Here is an 18,138-nt window from a genome sequence, read left to right as displayed (position 1 = left end):
TCTACTTTATTTAAATATTGTTTTTTAATCTATTTTTTTTTTTTTTTATTATAGATAGAGGAGAGAGGGAGAGGGAGAGGGAGAGGGAGAGAGATGAGAGAGGAGAGAGGAGAAAGAAAGAATAAAAAATGTTTAGAAGGTGCTATAGTGAACTTTCAAATATTGTAGCAAATTTTAGAAAAATTGCTATTCTAGAAGGTCTGCTGGAGCACCAAAATTGTTAAATTTAACTTAAAAGTTAGTTTAAAAACCCTGCTGTAGATGCTCTTAGATTTGAATATCTTTGAAACCTTGCATTAGGAGCAGATTTGTGGATCTTGGAGAGGGTTTTGAGTCTCTGAATAGGGGTTTTTGAATTATAATTAGAAGAAGACGAAGAAAAAGATGAACAAGAATGGTGAGAGCGAAAAAACCCGAGGCAACCTCCGAGAGCTTCAATGAACAGAGAAGAAGCCTCACTACTATTGCTATTGATGCTACTGGAAAAGGCATTGAGATCCTGCAATGGGTTTTGAGGGGAACTCTGCTTCCTCTTCCTCTTATTACTCCCTGCGGGCCATCCCGAACCACCCATGGGGTGGGCGCAAGCCACCCGTAGGTGGTTTGGGGTGGCCCGCATGCAACCCCAAACCCCTTGGAGTGCCACAAGCCACCCTAGGGGTGGGCAAACACCTTGCCCACCCCATAGGGGTTGGGGGATGGCTAGGGGTGGCAGCCCCACCGTTGGCCACCCCTTCAATTTGTTTTTTGTTTTTGTTTTTGTTTTGTTTTTATATTTAATTTTTAAATTGAATTAATAAAGAATTATTATGCTGATGTGGTAAAACAATGGGTTTTGATTGGGACTAATGGGCGTTACAAAAATTTAACGGTGGAGATTTATTTGGCATTTCGATTAACTCAGGAAGTAAAAAGTCTAAAAAAAAAACTTGATTTTTTAGTTTTGGGTGGTTGACTCAGGGACTTATAATATATTTACCCTAAATTTTAAGGACATTTTGAAAAGTTAAATAAAAAAAGTCAAGTGTGATATACATGAGTGATTTTCCGTCCATTTTAATGCCAAATACTATCGGATGAGGTTATTTGTAATGGAATATTAGTTGGAGAAGGTCAAGTAGTCGGTTTGAAATGGGTGGTAGTTTGGAGTTAAAGTATTTTTTTTTTAAGAAAGAAAAAAGAAAAAAAGCTTTTCTACTGTCAAATCTAATTATTTTATATGTTTATTTAATAAAAATTAAAGGTTGATAGGGACAAAAGGGTAAATTGATAGAAGTTCAAATTAAGATATGAGTTAGTATATGAAACTTCACTAAACCTAATTGAACTTTCACGACATTTACTCTTACTCCTTTAAAGTTAAAAAACTTTCTATTAACTTCATTGAACTTTCAATTTTTTGTACTGTTACCTTTTTTTTTTTTTTTTTTTGGATGAATAAGAAATTTCATTGAGCACAAAACTAACCAATCAACAAGTCAAAACCCCATTACAAGCCTTTATAAAAGGCCACAACCAGAAAACAGCAAGAAACCTGCAACCCAGCTTACTATAGGAAACAACAAAACCCCAAAACAAGTTTTAATAGAAGACCAAAACAGGTCAAAACCAGAAAACAAAACCAAACTACATCCCGGCAACTAATTAAGGAGTTCTGTAGGTAAGTTCCACATAGAACAAAGAAGAATATTCTCACGAGTTCTAGGAAATTTTTCTTTTCTAGCAATACGATTTCTAACGTCCCAAACAATATTCTTCAAAAGCCGCTCCTCTGTACATTGTTGGCCAACATGAATGATCTCATTTCTAGTAAGGCAAAGATTGTAGACAATTGATCCCAAAACCAAATGGCAGAGCAAACACTTAAGAGTTTTATGAATCCAAGTAGTGCAACCTTGCTGAACAATATCATCTCAATTCACAGAAATACTTCCCACTCTACATCTCATCATACAGAAAAATGAACTCTTTGAGGGATTAGATTTCAGACCAAACAACTCCTCAAACTCAAGAAGAGCATTCTTAATAACCTTGATAAAGCTAAGGCTAGCTTTAGAGAAAATGAGGAGAACATCTGCAAAACATAGATGAGTGAGCTTAAGACTAACACACTTGGATGAAACTTGAAACCAGACCTGTCCCCAGTATGATCACACATAATCTTTGAAAAAACCTCCATGGCTATGACAAAAAGATAAGGAGAAAGAGGGTCACCCTGCCTCAACCCTTTTTTCCCTTCAAAATACCCAACCATAGTACCATTAAGGCACACAGAAAACTGAGAAGTAATGCACACCTTAATCCAATTAAGAAATTTTTATGGAAAACCAAAACAGTGAAGACAATACAGCAAAAACCCCCAATTAACATAATCATGAGCCTTCATCAAATCAATTTTCAAAGTACATCTAGGATGACCTTTGTCTTTATGATAATTTCTAACAATCTCTTGAACCAACATGACATTTTCAGATATGCTTCTAGAAGGAATGAAAGCAGATCGATTCATACTTTCCAGATCTCCCAAAAGAGGCAGCATTCTATTAGAAATGATCTTTGTAATACACTTGTAAATAACATTGCAGCAAGCAATAGGCCTAAAATCACCCATAGCAGAAGGATTAACCTTCTTAGGAACCAAAGTAAGGATGGTAGCATTCACCTCCTTCAGCAGCATACCAGAATGAAAAAAAATCCTTAATGGTAGCAACTACATCTTGTCAAACAACAGACCAAGCAGACTTGAAAAAATCTGTAGGGAAGCCATCAGGGCTAGGGGCCTTATGTAATACCCCGACAAAAACATTTGTTTTCATTAAAATATTTTCTACAAAGAATGACTAAGTAATTTATGAAAAACCCAGTTTTATAACAAAGGACCTAAGCCCACACTTATAGCTTAAAAACCCCGAAATTCATTTTGAAGCATAAGCCCAAGGTTAACCCTTTATGACCGTACGTACACTAGGGTTGCAAGACGTACGCCCTTGTCTCTAGTACCGGACATACGATGAGGGACCATCAAACGTACGCCTCTAACTTATAGTGAGGATGTACAATGGGGGACCACCGTACGTATGACACTTTTCGGCTGACCACTGGTTAATGGCTGTACGTACAATGCACCATTTGGACCGTTGAATAAACAGTACCAGACATACGCCCTAATTACTTCCGGATGTCCGCTACTTTTCAGAATAGTTGGTAGTGCCCTCAGCTTTTCTGGCCTATAAATACCAACCCCCCCCCACCCCCTTTGAAACCATCAATCCGCCCCAGGCTCTCTGGAATCACTTGTGTGAGTGTATTGTGAGTTTTGTGATTCGGGAGAAAGAAAGAAGAAAGCTTGTATTCTTGTGTAACGCCCCCAAAATTAGCCTTGGCTAACCTGTCAGGGTTATTGGCAATTACCCCAGTTAAGCCAACTTGTGGCTAAATGAGGAATTGCCCCTCTAAGCATGAGAGTTTATGCATAGGAAGGTGATATAAATTTGAGAAAACTATCTAATCATAAAATGGACAAGCATATTCCTGAAGATTAAGACATGGAGCAATTAAGAACAATAATACACAAACCTGTTGACCGCAAGCAGGTTCTAAGCAAGGTCCATAGTGGCAGCCGGGCCACTTTTGGGTTCTAGTGGCTTAGTAAGAAAACCTCACAATTATTTAAGACATGAGTCCAGTTAAGCATAAATAAACGTGCAATTTAGTAAACATTCGAAATGAGGTGTTGTCTTCGTTAATACACCATAAAATACCATTTTGGTTTTCAAAAGTGTGGTGTACTACCGGCGGCAATCGCCTAAGTATTTTAACGCAGGAAAAATAATGCTTTTATAGGTCATAACTCTCATGTATGGTCAACTCGAGATATTACCCATTTTCAGCAGGGTTGGTGCTGTCTCGAGGGACCTGCAATACAATGCCGGTGCCCAGCCATTGTATGCTACTGTACATAACACTAGTGGCACGACCGAGTCCGACCTGAGGTGGCCCACACCACTAATGATGTTCTTCCAGAAGTGACTGCCCGTTAAGGCTATGCCGGCTACGAAACGACTATTGGATCCAAGGCCCATATAACAATACACACATTTGACCATAAAATGAAGTCTATATAGTAAGCCCATGGCCTTTATACCGCACGTACCGGTGTACCATGTTATACGATGCATCTTATTAATCAGTTGATAAAGCAGTTACCAAGTTATTATGAAAAGTAGACATGCTCATATCATACTCGTGGTCAGTCAGCTGACATATCCCACGTTTTTAAGGAAAGAGTTCGTAAGTGTTTACTTACCTCGTACGCTCGCTTGAATCCTTCGATATTGCTAAATCTTGTTCTAACACAACACGACATGTCATTATGCGTAGTTCTAGAGGGCCCTTACGACTAAAATAATATGCCTTATCTAACAAAAGTATTGCTAGACTCTAAAATACACAAAAGTGGGGCTTAAGGGTTGGTGCCTGGCTTTCTGATCGTACGTCCAGGCTCGAGGGCATACGTTCGGTCAGTGAGTTAGGTCATCGGTCTAACGCTCCAAAATATGTTTTAAGGCTTCTATAAAATCTACAGGCTACTATATCGCCTTCGAGGCTAAGGGATGAACACATTCAATGCAAAAAAACATAACATCATGCAATATAAGGAATTGAAGAAGCTTTCAAAACTATTTTGAGAACATCTCTTGTTTTGTAAGGAAAAGAGAAAATAGCTTAACATAACATCTTTTGAAACTCACAACACTTAGTAAAGCAATAAAAACAGTAGTGAAAGCATATAACGAGCAAGGGGTTACCTTGGAAATTGGCAAGAACGCACACAAACGCTTCCTTCCATCTCAAGTCACAAAACTCACAAAGATATTCACTCAAGGGTTTTCAGAGGGCCTGGAGGCGAGAAATATTTTTTGAAGGGCAATGGGAGGTTGGGTATTTATAGGCCAAAAAAGCTAAGGGCGCTACCAACTCCTCTAAAAGGTAGCGGACGTCCGGTACTATTGGGGCGTACGTTCGGTAGTATTTACTCAACGGTCCAAAGGGTGTATCATACGTATAGGTATTATCTAGTGGTTTTCCAAAAAGTAGAGTAGGTCCGGTGGTCCTCAAGCGTATGTCCTTGTACTTTTTGTAGGCGTACGTATAGTGGTCCCCCTGTGTACGTCGTCCTTTACTAAAAACAGTAGCGTACGTCCGATAAGCCTAGCGTACGTTCAGTCAGAAAGGGTTAAGCTCAGGTTTGTGCTTCAAAACGCCTAAGGAGTTTTAGGTTATAAACATGGGATTAGGTTCTTTGTTATAAAACCGGGTCTTTCATAAATCATTTAACCATTCCTTATATAAAATCTTTTAATAATAAAAACTATTGTTTTATCGGGGTATTACACTCTCCCCTCCTTAAAAGAATTTCGTCCTCGAAATTTGGTTTTAGTTATAAACAAGATCCTCTTGGTAGAGAGGGTTTTAAAAAACAATTAAAAGTTTAAAATGAACACATGGTCTCTGGAAAGATCGGCATGCATAATTAAATCCGCAGAAGTAAGAGATACAATTGCATAAACGAACATAGTAAAACAGTCATACATTGTGTATCAAAATTACCACCACCAAGGTAGATTTATAATGTAACCAAGGGAGACAAAATTGCCACCACCGCGGTGGACTTACAAAAACAGCCGAAAAGAAGGTGACCATCACAAACATAAGACGCTCTACGAGTGGGATCATCTCCTAGAGTTGGGCTCTGCAGATCCTCGACCAGGTGTGCCCCTCGCACTTGGGCTCCCTCTCCCCCGGTTAATGCTTGGACTATGGATACCGTAATCCTTGACGTCAAGGGATCCCATCAAGTGGTCTCGAAGCTGCACAAGAATAGCGTGGTCCTCTGCTTGTGTCGTGCACATCTCCTGAAGGGACTGCTGCACCTTTCGGAGCATCTCCTTTATATGGTCCATACGCTGGTTCTGGCTTGCAGATGAGGGTGCCGCATAAGCTCTGGCCGCTCTTGGGGGTTGTGGTGGTCTATGCTCATGCTCAGCTTCTCGGAGCTGAGCGCTACTCTCATTGAGGAATCGCGAGGATATAATTCCTTTTGGATGGTGGTAGTTCCTTCAACCCTCTAGTAGATACTCCGACGTACTTGGCAATCCGGGTGACTAGGGCTCCATACGGCTGGGCAGTGATCTGATCCACTAACTATACTCCCATCATCGTCGTCGTGACCAAGGAACCGAAATCGATGGGGGTCTCAGTCAAAAGCGCATACAAGTAGCGAGCTCACTCAATAGTGATGGATGTGAGGCTCACTACTGAAAATATCCGACTAACCATGATGCGGTAGATGCACTGGTCGTCGTCGCCCTTGCGGTCACTCATCTGGAAACCTCCTTCTCCCTCCATTTCCATCTAGTGGGGATGCCCATTGGCGAAACGGTCTACCAACTGAGCACGGGTGGGGAGGCCATCAACTGGGTAAAGGTACCTTGGGTCGCGTACTCGTGGTGCCCCTATGATGCAGTTGATGAGAGTGGGGGTCACTATGGTCGGCTTGCCTCTGTGCCAAGTATGGAAAGATTCGCCGCACCTCATGTGGATATTGGCAGAACTCGTGAACCAGCTCCTCGATTGTGGGACGGTGATCTGCCACCATGTCCGTCCATCCCTGGGCATCTAGTATCGTACCCTTGGAGCTTTGTGAGCTACGTCAGTCATGTCGATCCCTCTTTTGACTGTAATCTTCCACCCTTTGTAAAGAACCTAGTACCGGCATCGAGCCTTACCGACTCTAAAGCGGGTGCGATCGTAGGTGCGATCGGCATCGTCACTATCAGTATCGCGGCTGATCTCCTTCACTGGCCCCTTGGGCTCTAGACTACTGACCGGTGAGATGTCGGGGGAACATCCTCCATCTCAAATCGGAATTGGACTCGAGGTCCTAGGCGTCCTTCATCATAGCTCGGAGTCGGTGGGATCGCGGGCGTGAAGAGGATGAGGCTGCCGCACTGGCTTTTGTTCGTGCCATCGTCTTGCACCAAAAATTCTATCAATACTATTCTCACATGTAATATCCTACCCCAACTATATGCAAAAACATCCTAATGAAACTTCACCTTGGCATGGCAAAAATGTAAGAGATATTGCAAGGCATGTTTAGTGGAGATTTCGGGATCATTTCCAAACTGAGGTTGAACATGATCAATGGGTTGGATGATTTGGCAATTTAGGTGAATGCATCAGAAAGGGTTCATGTCTTGAGATGTTTGGTGCTGCTATAAAGTCAAGCGCTTTATAGTGGCGATGTGAGTTTACTAAGGCAAGAAATCCTTAGGGTATCAAGACTAGGGATATTTCGGTAAAGTCCAAGGCTACTACCGAAAATGGATGAGATTGAAAATAGCTAGGCGTACAAATGTGGGCCATTAAATTCCATGCTCAATTTAAGAAGTGAACCTGACTTGTTGACAAAATTGGGTCATTAGGACAAAATGCTCATTTTAAGAAGGAAGTGTATTTTGGTCATTTCATGGGTTTGGACAAAACACTAAACCCAGATAGTTAGGTTTTTAAATCAAAAGGGTCCAATGGGTAGGCTCAATCGTTCAACAGAAATGGGTCATCTCCAAGCTAGGCGAAAATATCCAATTTCAATGGTAGGGTTATTTTGGTAATTTTGGATTTGGGTGAAAACTTCCGAATCCAATTAGTCAAAAAGGTAGATCGGGTCCCCAACTATAGGTTTTAGGTTTCAATTGGTCCATAAGACCCAATGGAGGTCACAAAATCAATCAAATTTGGATTTAGGAAGAAACCCATAAATTCAACGTTAGGGTTTGGGTTGATCAAAATGGATCAAATGAGTGAGTGGGTCTTGTTCGTAAGTCATCATAGAGGGGTTTGGGTTACAACCCATGCATCCATTGCATGGTGAGGTTGAGAAACCACAAGGATTTTGGATTTAGGGCAAAAACCCCCAAATCCGAATGGGTAAGATTTTAAGGGAAAAAGATGCACAAATGCAAGCACAACTACCCTATATCATGACCCTAGTTCAGAACCAGCTAGCTAAATGCAAGAATTGTAAGAAAATTGAAAATCTAGTTCAAAACCCTAAAGTTGCGAAAATTTGAAAAAAAGCGTGGAAATCTTCATACTTTGTTTTAATCTTTTGTAAAAGGGTAGAAAACTTTGAAATCCTTTGAAGATTTGGCTGAAAATGAGGTTGGGAGTGTTTGGTTTGAGTGAAAATAAGAGAAAATTGAAATGCATAGGGTTTAGGGTATGTTCGACCGTTTTAAATGAAAAGGAACTAAAGAATTGGGGTTTCTGGGCGTACGTTCGGTCACGGGAGCATACGTACAGCAATTTTTTTTTTTTTTTAGATAGACAAATGGGCTAAGTAGGTTTTGGTGTGCAAACTGATTTCACAAATCCAGCTACCTAGTGCCCTACTCGATCAAAAACTACTCGACTCCTGGATCTAGCACTCTTCGCCTGATTCTTCTAACGGGTCTTCTTCATCCTTGATTAGTGCCTCGTAATCCTTATCAATGCTAGCAAGGAAAGCGTCTTTCTATCGGTCAGACCCTTTGGGCAGTGCTCCTGCCTTCAATAGTCGGATCTCCTCTAGATTCATCTGTGTGTACTCGTAAGTAATCTCAGTCAGTAGTAAATGCATTTCCACTTTCTTCTCCGTGCTAAGGTAGGGGTTGTATCTTCTGGGAATAGGTGGGAAATCTCGTACAGCCGACACCATGCGTCGTTTCCATTTTGCTATAGCTGGGCTATCCTTGAAAGCGGCCCGGGCTCCTTTCTCTTGAACCTTCTTCCGTGATGGAGACTTTGGCCTTCGAAAGAGTTGAGTGGAAACCTTGCGCTTGGTATGGCGAGGCTTGTATCCAGGTGCATAAGGCCCAACTTTGCTGGCCATTCTCGAACAGTCGCCCAATGTCGACACCCATCGTGTATCTTAGTGTGAAGCAGGATCAAGTGCCTGTAACGTGGAACAGGAAATCCCGTTCAACTCAAACTAAGCAATCAAGAAGGTTGTCACTATAGCCCGCACCATCAATCAAACAATTAAAGATTCTGGGTCAATCCTATGCTCCATTCTTTAATATCATCCCTAAGGTATTACATCCTATTCTCAGATTAGCAATGCTGGTCGGCAAGATTGTAGGGCTTTGATATCATACTGTAACGCCCCCAAAATTAGCCTTGGTTGACCTGGCAGGGTTACTAGCAATTACCCAGTTAAGCCAACTTGTGGCTAAATAAGGAATCGCCCCTCTAAGCATTATCAGAGTTAATGCATAGGAAGGCGATATAAATCTGAGAAAACTATCTAATCATAAAATGGACAAGCATATTCTTGAAGATTAAGACATGAAGCAACTAATAACAATAATACACAAACCTATTAACCGTAAGCAGGTTCTAAGCAAGGTTCGTAGTGGCAGCCGGGCCACTCCTGGGTTCTACTGACAAACATCCTAAAAGGGGTAATAACAGCATAAGTCTAACGACATAGTTAGTAAACCTCACAATTAGTTAAGATATGAGTCCAGTTAAGCATAAATAAACGTGCAGTTTAGTAAACATTCGAAATGAGGTGTTGTCTTCGTTAATACACCAGAAAATAGCATTTTGGTTTTCAAAAGTGTGGTGTACTACCGGCGAAAATCGCCTAAGTATTTTAATGCAAGAATAATAATGCTTTTGTAGGTCATAACTCTCATGTATAGTCTACTCTAGATATTAGACCTTCTCAGTAAGGTTGGCACTGTCCCGAACGACTTGTAATACAATGCTGGTGCCCCAGCCATTGTACGCTATCGTACATAACACTAATGGCATGACCGAGTCCGACCTCGGGTGGCCCACACCGCTAATGATGTCTTGTAGTGATTGCCCGTTAAGGCTATGTCGGCCACGAAACAATCATTGGATCCAAGGCCCATATAACAACACACACATTTGACCATAAAATGAAGTCTATATAGTAAGCCCATGGCGATTATACCGCACGTACCGGTGTAATGTCATACGATGCATCTTATTAATTAGTTGATAAAGCAGCTACCGAGTTATTATGAAAAGTAGACATGCTCATATCATACTCGTGGTCAGTCAACTGACAGATCCCACGTTTTAAGGAAAGAGTTTGTAAGTGTTTACTTACCTCGTACGCTCACTTGAATCCTCCGACATTGCTAAATCCTGCTATAACACAACATGACACGTCGTTATGCACAGTTCTAGAGGACCCTTACGGGTAAAATACTAAACATTATCTAACAAACGGATTGCTAGACTCTAAAATACACACGAGTGGGGCTTAAGGGCCGGTGCCTAGCTTTCTGACTGTACATCTGGGCTCAGGGGCGTACGTCTGGTCAGTGAGTTAGGTCATCCATCTAAAGCTCCAAACTGTGTTTTAAGGCTTCTATAAAATCTATAGGCTACTATATCTCCTTCTAGGCTAAGGGATGAACACATTCAACGCAGGAAAACATAACATCATGGAATACAAGGAATCACAGAAGCTTTCGAAACTATTTGAAGAACATATCTTGTTTTGTAAGGAAAAGAGTAAAGAGCTTAACATAACATCTTTTGAAACTCACACAAGTTAAGAAAGCAATAAAAACAATAGAGAAAGCGTATAATGGGCAAGGGGTTATCTTGGAAATTGGCAAGAATGCACACAAATGCTTTCTTCCTTCTCAAGTCACAAAGCTCACAAAGATATTCACTCAAGGGGTTTGAGAGGGCCTGGAGGCGAGAAATATGTTTGAAGGGCAATGAGAGGTTGGGTATTTATAGGCCAGAAAAGCTAAGGATGCTGCCAACTACTCTGAAAAGTAGCGGGCGTCCTGTACTATTGGGGCGTACGTCCGGTACTATTTACTCAACAGTCCAAAGAGTGTATCATACATATAGGTATTATCTAGTGGTTTTCCAAAAAGTAGCGTACGTGCGGTGGTTCCCAGGCGTACGATCTTGTACTTTTTATAGGCGTATGTATGGTGGTCCCCCTGCGTACGTCCTCTACTAAAAACAGTAGCATACGTCTGGTAACCGTAGCGCACCTTCGGTTAGAAAGGGTTAAGCTTGGGTTTGTGCTTCAAAACGCCTATAGAGTTTTAGGTTATAAACATGGGCTTAGGTTCTGTGTTATAAAACCGGGTCATTCATAAATCATTTAACCATTCCTTGTAGAAAATCTTTTAATAAGAAAAACTATTTTTTATATCGGGGTATTACATCTTGCTATTTTTCCAAGGTAACCCTTGCCCATTTCTATGTTTTTAATGTTGTTCTTGCTATGTAATTAGTTTCAAAGGCACTGTGTTAAGCTCTTGCATTCATTTCCTTACAAAACCAAGAAATGTTTCTAAAAGAGTTTTAAAAGTTTCTTTGATTCCTTGTATTGCATGATGTGAGTTTTCTTACGATGCATGTGTTTATTTAATAGCCTAGGAGGAGATATGATAGCCTATATGCATTATAGAAACCATAAAACTCCTTGAGGAGCTTTTGGCCGAAATGCTACTCACTGACCGGACATACGCTCTCGAGCCCGGACGTACGGTCAAGAGGTCAAACATCCGCCTTAGCCCCATTTGTGCAACTTAGGCCCTAGCAACCCTTTACATTAGGTTAACCTAGTATCTTACTTGTAAGGGTCCTCTAGTACTATGTATAATGGTGTGTTATATTCAGTTATAGCAGGATTTAGCAATGTTGGAGGATTCAAGCGAGTGTGCGAGGTAAGTAAACACTTACGAACATTTTTCCTTAAAAACATGGGATATGTCAGTTGACTGACCACGACTATGATATGAGCATGTTTACATTTCGTATTTACATGGTAACAACATTATAAACTGATTAATAAAATGCATCATATGACATGGCACACTGGTACGTGCGGTATAATGGCCATGGGCTTACTGTATAGACTTATATGGTCAAATGTGAATGTTATATGGGCCTTGGTTCCAATGGTTGTTTCATGGCCAGCGCAGCCTTAATGGGCGGTCACTATAGGATGAACATCATTAGCAGTGTGGGCCACCTGAGGTCAGACTCGACCGTGCCGCTAGTATTATGTACGGTAGCGTACAATGGCTGGGGCTCTGACATTGTGTCACAGGTAAGGCATACAAAATAGGTACCTGACATGACCCATTTACAACCCGTTTATCCTATTCATGTATTTTTATAATAAGTTTCTTCTATGCGTCATAAAGAATAGTTACATGCATAGGATCAATGGGTAATTTGCCTGATACCTGTTTTGCCAACCCTAATTACAAGTCCCTCGGGACAATGCTCTGAGAAGCGGTAATACCTCGGGTAGACCATACATGGATCAATGGGTAATTTGCCTGATACCTGTTTTGCCAACCCTAATTACAAGTCCCTCGGGACAATGCTCTGAGAAGCGGTAATACCTCGGGTAGACCATACATGAGAGTTATGACCTATAAAAGCATTATTCTTCTGGATTAAAATACTTAGACGAATGCCGTTGGTAGTTGATAAGTGCCAAATATTCCATATTTGGAGTCCTTTATTTACATTAGTTAATCCTTTAGTTGTGTCGTTATTTAATGTTTTGTATTAGTTTTGTGTTTTTACTATTTTGTAAGTCATTGAAGAAAAACTACAGCTTTAAAGGAAAAAATGAAAAGTTTGGAAGAAAGCATACTTTGAGAAAATCAGATTGGATTAAAGTTCAATTGGATAAAATTTCGGATTGGATTCAAATTTAGATTTTGCACATGTCTCAGTATTTCGACCATAACTTTCCGTTAAAATATTGGATTGAAGTGATTCAAGTGGCATTAGAAAGATAACTCAAAATACTACAATTTGTTGTGGAATAGGATTTTCATAATTCGAACGGTTACTATGCCAAAATCGCCCAACAATTAAAAGACACAAATCAGGACGAATCTTATTCCGATTTAAGACTTCTATTTTGACTGAGAGGCAAACCTCTGAATTATCTAGGTTTAATAGGGCTTTTAGGACTTTCCTAAGCCTATAAATAGACCACTTTGCATTAAAGAAAAGATATAGAATTTTAGAGAGCAAAATTCTACAGTTTTTCTCTTTTTAGTTTAGGTTTTCTTTAGATATAGGTTTTATTTTTATGTGGAGCTAAATTCCCAAATAAGGTTGGGGATGAAGCCTCACCAATGAAGAACATCAACACTTTCATGTAAGTCTTTATTTATCTGATTTTATTGAGTTTAATATTTGAATTATGTGAAATTATCTTAAATCATCAACTGTATCCTTGAATCACAAAAGATATCCAAGAATCACTCCACACATTGAAAAGAAGTAAAACAATTGAAATATTAAACCCAATAAAATCAGATAAATAAATACTTACATGAAAGTATTGATGTTCTTCATCGGTGAGGATTCATCCATGGGAATTTAGCTCCACATAAAAATAAAAACTAAATCTAAAGAAAACCTAAACTAAAAAGAGAAAAACTGTAGAATTTTGCGGCGCCGTTATATTTTTAATATTTATTTATTTATTTTTATTTTTTAAAACAATTGAAATATTAAATCCAATAAAATTAGATAAATAAAGGCTTACATAAAAGTATTGATGCTCTTCATTGGTGAGGCTTCATCCCCAACCTTAGTTTGGAATTTAGCTCCACATAAAAATAAAACCTAAATCTAAAGGAAACCTAAACTAAAAAGAGAAAAACTGTAGAATTTTGCTCTCTGAAATTCTATATCTTTTCTTTAATGCAAAGAGGTCTATTTATAAGCTTAGGAAAGTTCTAAAAGCCATATTAGACCTAGATAATTTGGAGGTCTATCTCCCAGTCAAAATAGAAGTCTGAAATCGGAATAAGATTCGTCCAAATTTGTGTCATTTAATTGCGGGGCGATTTTGGTATAGTAACCTTCCGAATTAGGAAAATTCTATTTCACAACGAATTGTATTATTTTGAGTTAGCTTTCTAATGCTGCTTGAGTCACTTCAATTTGATATTTGAACAGAAAGTTATGATCAAAATACTAAGACGTGCAGAATCTAAATTTGAATCAAATCCGAAATTTTATCAAATTTGAACTTTAATCCAATTTGATCTTTAATCCGATTTAACCTTTTTCTTGGATTTGGTTAAACTTAACCACATCATCTAGGTCTTCTCAAAGTATGCTTTCTTCCAAACTTTGCATTTTTTCCTTTAAAGCTGTAGTTTTTCTTCAATGACCTACAAAATAGTAAAAACCCAAAACTAACACAAAACATTGAATAATGACACAACTAAAGGATTAACTCATGTAAATAAAGGGGTCCAAATATGGAATATTTGGCACTTATTAGTAGTACATTACACTCTAAAAACTAAAATACTATTTTATGGTGTATTAACGAAGACAACACCTCCTTTTGAATGTTTACTAAAACTACACGTTTATTTATGCTTACCTGGACTCATATCATGCCTAATTGTAAGGTTTTCTTACTAAGTCTTTAGAGTTACGCTGTTATTACCTTTCTAGCTGTTGCTAGAATCCCGAAGGTGGCACGACTGCCTCAACAGACTTTGCTTTAATGGTTATCAGGTTTGTTAGTTGCTCCATGTCTTAATTTCAAGGAATAGGCTTGTCCATTTAATGATTTAATAGTTTTATCAGATTTATATTACCTTCCTGTGCATTAACTTTGATAATGCTTAGATGGGCGATTCCTCATTTAGCCACAAGTTGCTTTAATTGGGGTAATTGCCAGTAACCCTGCCAGGTTTGCCAAGGCTAATTGTGGGGGTGTTACAGTATGGTATTAGAGCATACGGTCTTGCTGACCGGAGCTCACAATCTGAGAATAGGCTGCAATACCCTAGGTTTAAATCTTAAAGACAAGAGCATATGATAGATTTAGTTTCAGTGTTTGCTGTCTGTTTGATGGTATAGGCTATGGTAACGACCTTCTTGATTGTTTAGTTTGGAGTTGAACAGGATCGCCTATTCCGCATTACAGGCACTTAATCCTGCTTCACACTCAATTGCATGATGGGTGTTGACTGTTCGAGAATGGCCAATTGAGTTCAGACCTTGTGCGCCTGGATACAAGCCTCACCTTGGTAAGCGTAGGGTTTTGACCTTACCCTTTCAAAGATTGAAACCCCTGCCAAATCGACCCAAGAAGAGAATGTACTAGTTGATTCCAAGAAGTACCAGGCAACTGTGAAGTGGAAGCGTCGCAGCATCTCAGTAGTACGAGATTTTCCACCTATTCCCGGGAGGTTGAACCCCTACCTTAGCACAGAGAAGAGGTGAGAACTACACATTTAACTAACTTAGATTGCGGACGAGTATGCCCAGATGGAGCAGGAAGAGATTCGACTACTGAATGCGGGAGCTTTGCCAGAAGGACCCGACTGACAGAGAACCGCTTTCCTCTCTAGTATCGATAAGGATTATGAGGCACTAGTTAAGGACGAAGAAGACCCAGAAGCAGAATCGACCAGGGAGTGCTAGGCCTTGGGGTAGTATTTTCATAGATAGTACGCTGGGTAACTAGCTTTCGTGTCGTAGTACATTTTGTACTTAGGTATCTCCAAATGAATTTTGAAGCAAAGGAATTTTCACTCATACCTCGAGTTTTGTGAAATCAATTTGCACATCGAAACCTACTTAGCCATTTTTCTCATTGTGTGTGTGTGTGCGTGTTTTTTTTTTTTTTTTTTTTTTAAAAAAAAAATCTTCTAAGTGGACTTATGCCCCCGTGATCGGACGTACACTCTGAAACCCAGGGCCTCCTCTTTAGAAATGGCCGAACGTACTCTAAACCCTATTCATTTTGATTTTTCTCCATTTCCTCACAAACCAAACACCCTCAAACCTATTTTCAACCAAGTCTCCCAAGGATTTGAAGATTTTCACCCCTCTTCATGGTGTAAAACGAGGTATGAAGATTTTTCAAATTTTCAAAACTTTAGGGTTTTGATTTAAATCTTCGAATTTATTGTATTTCTCGACATCTAGCTGGTTGGTTGTGAACTAGGATCTTGTAATAGGATAGTTATGATTGCATTTTTGAATCATTTTCGTTTAAAACATTAACCATTTGAATTTGGGGGTTTTTGCCCTAAAATCCGAAATCCATATGATTACTTGACTCCACAATGCAATTGATGCATGGGTTGTGACCTAAATACACCTATGATGACCTAGGAGCGAGATCCACTCACCTCTTTGACAGATCTGGATCGATTTCGCTATAACCAAACCCTAATCTTTGAATTTAGGGGTTTATGCCTAAATTCGACTTTTGTTGATTTTCTAACCTCGATTGGGCCCTATGAACCAATTAAAGCCTAAGATCGATAGTGAGAAACCCGATCTATAGTTTTGACCGATTGGGTTCAGAAATGTTCATCCGAATCGAGAAATTTCCAAAATACCCCTTGTCCTTAAAAATTGGGTATTTTCGCCTACCCATTAGACCCTTTGATTGAAAACCTAACTGTCTGGGTTTAACGTTTTGTCCAAGCCCATGAAATGACCAAAATGTCCTTCCTCCCAAAATGGGCATTTTCATCCTTATGGCCCAATTTTGTCAAATGAATCATGTCCATTTGTTAAACTAAACCTTGAATCTTTGAGAATCCCCACTTGTGATTGAAAGTACCAAAATACCCTAGCCCTGAAACTTTAACTATTTCTTACGTTGGTAACCTCGTATTCTGAGGTCGCCACTGTACCAAGCCTCTCAAGCTATGCACCTTAGTCCGAGTAGATTTCAGTATTTTATCCAAATTCGATGATGGCCATGGATTCACCCCCTGATTTCTGTGACACATTAACTACTCCCGTAATTCTCAAAAACTTGAGGCCACTAATTACTTGAAGGCATTCAAATGATTAATCCAAATACTCCACTGATAAGTGCTAAAATATATGTATTTTAGCCCCTTTCTACATTTTTACTCACTCATATACTTTGGAAAAAGGGCATCAAGGGCACTTCAGCGGATGGACATGTTACTGAGCACCAGGAATTTGGCAGAATTCAGTGGGAACAAAGTGACTCCCATATACCACGGGTACCTCGAACACCAGTAGCCGAAGCAGAGAAGGGTGAGGAAGAACCTATGGACATGGACGAGCCTGCAGGTGAGCAAGCAGAGGAGGAGGAGGAGACCATCACCATGGGCATTTCACAATATTAATACATTTGTGATGAGTTCACATTCCTCCGGTATGAGCTGGCCGATCAAAGAGGGGAGGCTCAGGAGGATAAGTTCCTAGCAGACCAAAGATTAGCAAAACAAGAAGAATTGCTGCAGTCCTTACTAGCACGATTGCCACCTGCTTCAGGGGCAACATCTTCTGCACTGTAGTTTGGCTGTAAACGTTAAACTTAACACTCATGGGAGGTACCCCACAACATTTTTTTTGTTTGTTTTTTTTACTTTCATTTTGTTTATGTTGTTTAATTTTTTTTCTTCTTGTTTTCCATTTTTATTTAGTATTGTTATGCCAAATACCCACCTAAATTAATAGGCAAATACTTGGTACATTTTACTCGCAAGTGCACAAGATCAAACGATAGTATAGCAGGCAAATACGAGATCATTCCCACGAGGATTGGTAAATTATGTGTAGAAGTAATTTCCTATTTAGTCAAACAGATAAAATTCAATTGTCACGATTGAATTTAAAATAAAGAAATAAAATAAAAGATAAACTAAAACTAAAAAGGATTAGGGTTTTGATATCCACGACTAATTAGACTAATTAAGATAACAATATGCCAATATGCCAATCATACTTGTATATTTAATGTTTACCAACCTAAGGGCATGGGTGTATACTCCTTAAGTTATAGATTTCCCTAAGCAACGAGTTAGACATGGATGTATGCTCTACCTCTTTTCTTTCTTAAAGGATTTAGCTTGAGTGTATACTAAGTTGTTCTTTAAGAAAGCATAAATCTATAGAAATCGACAAACACATGGAACCTAGGGCGTGGGTGTATACGCCTGGTTTTCCATATTGATTAACCCAAGAACCCAGTGTGGATTTCTTTTGTTACTCTTATTAAAAATAGAACTTGGTCGTCCAAATTGATTTAATTAA

This window comes from Corylus avellana, chromosome 10 (assembly GCF_965113065.1).
Source record: "Corylus avellana chromosome 10, dhCorAvel1.hap1.2, whole genome shotgun sequence".
In the NCBI taxonomy this organism is placed as follows: domain Eukaryota; kingdom Viridiplantae; phylum Streptophyta; class Magnoliopsida; order Fagales; family Betulaceae; genus Corylus; species Corylus avellana.
The sequence above is the reverse complement of the archived record's forward strand: the minus strand, read 5'-3'. Positions refer to the sequence as shown.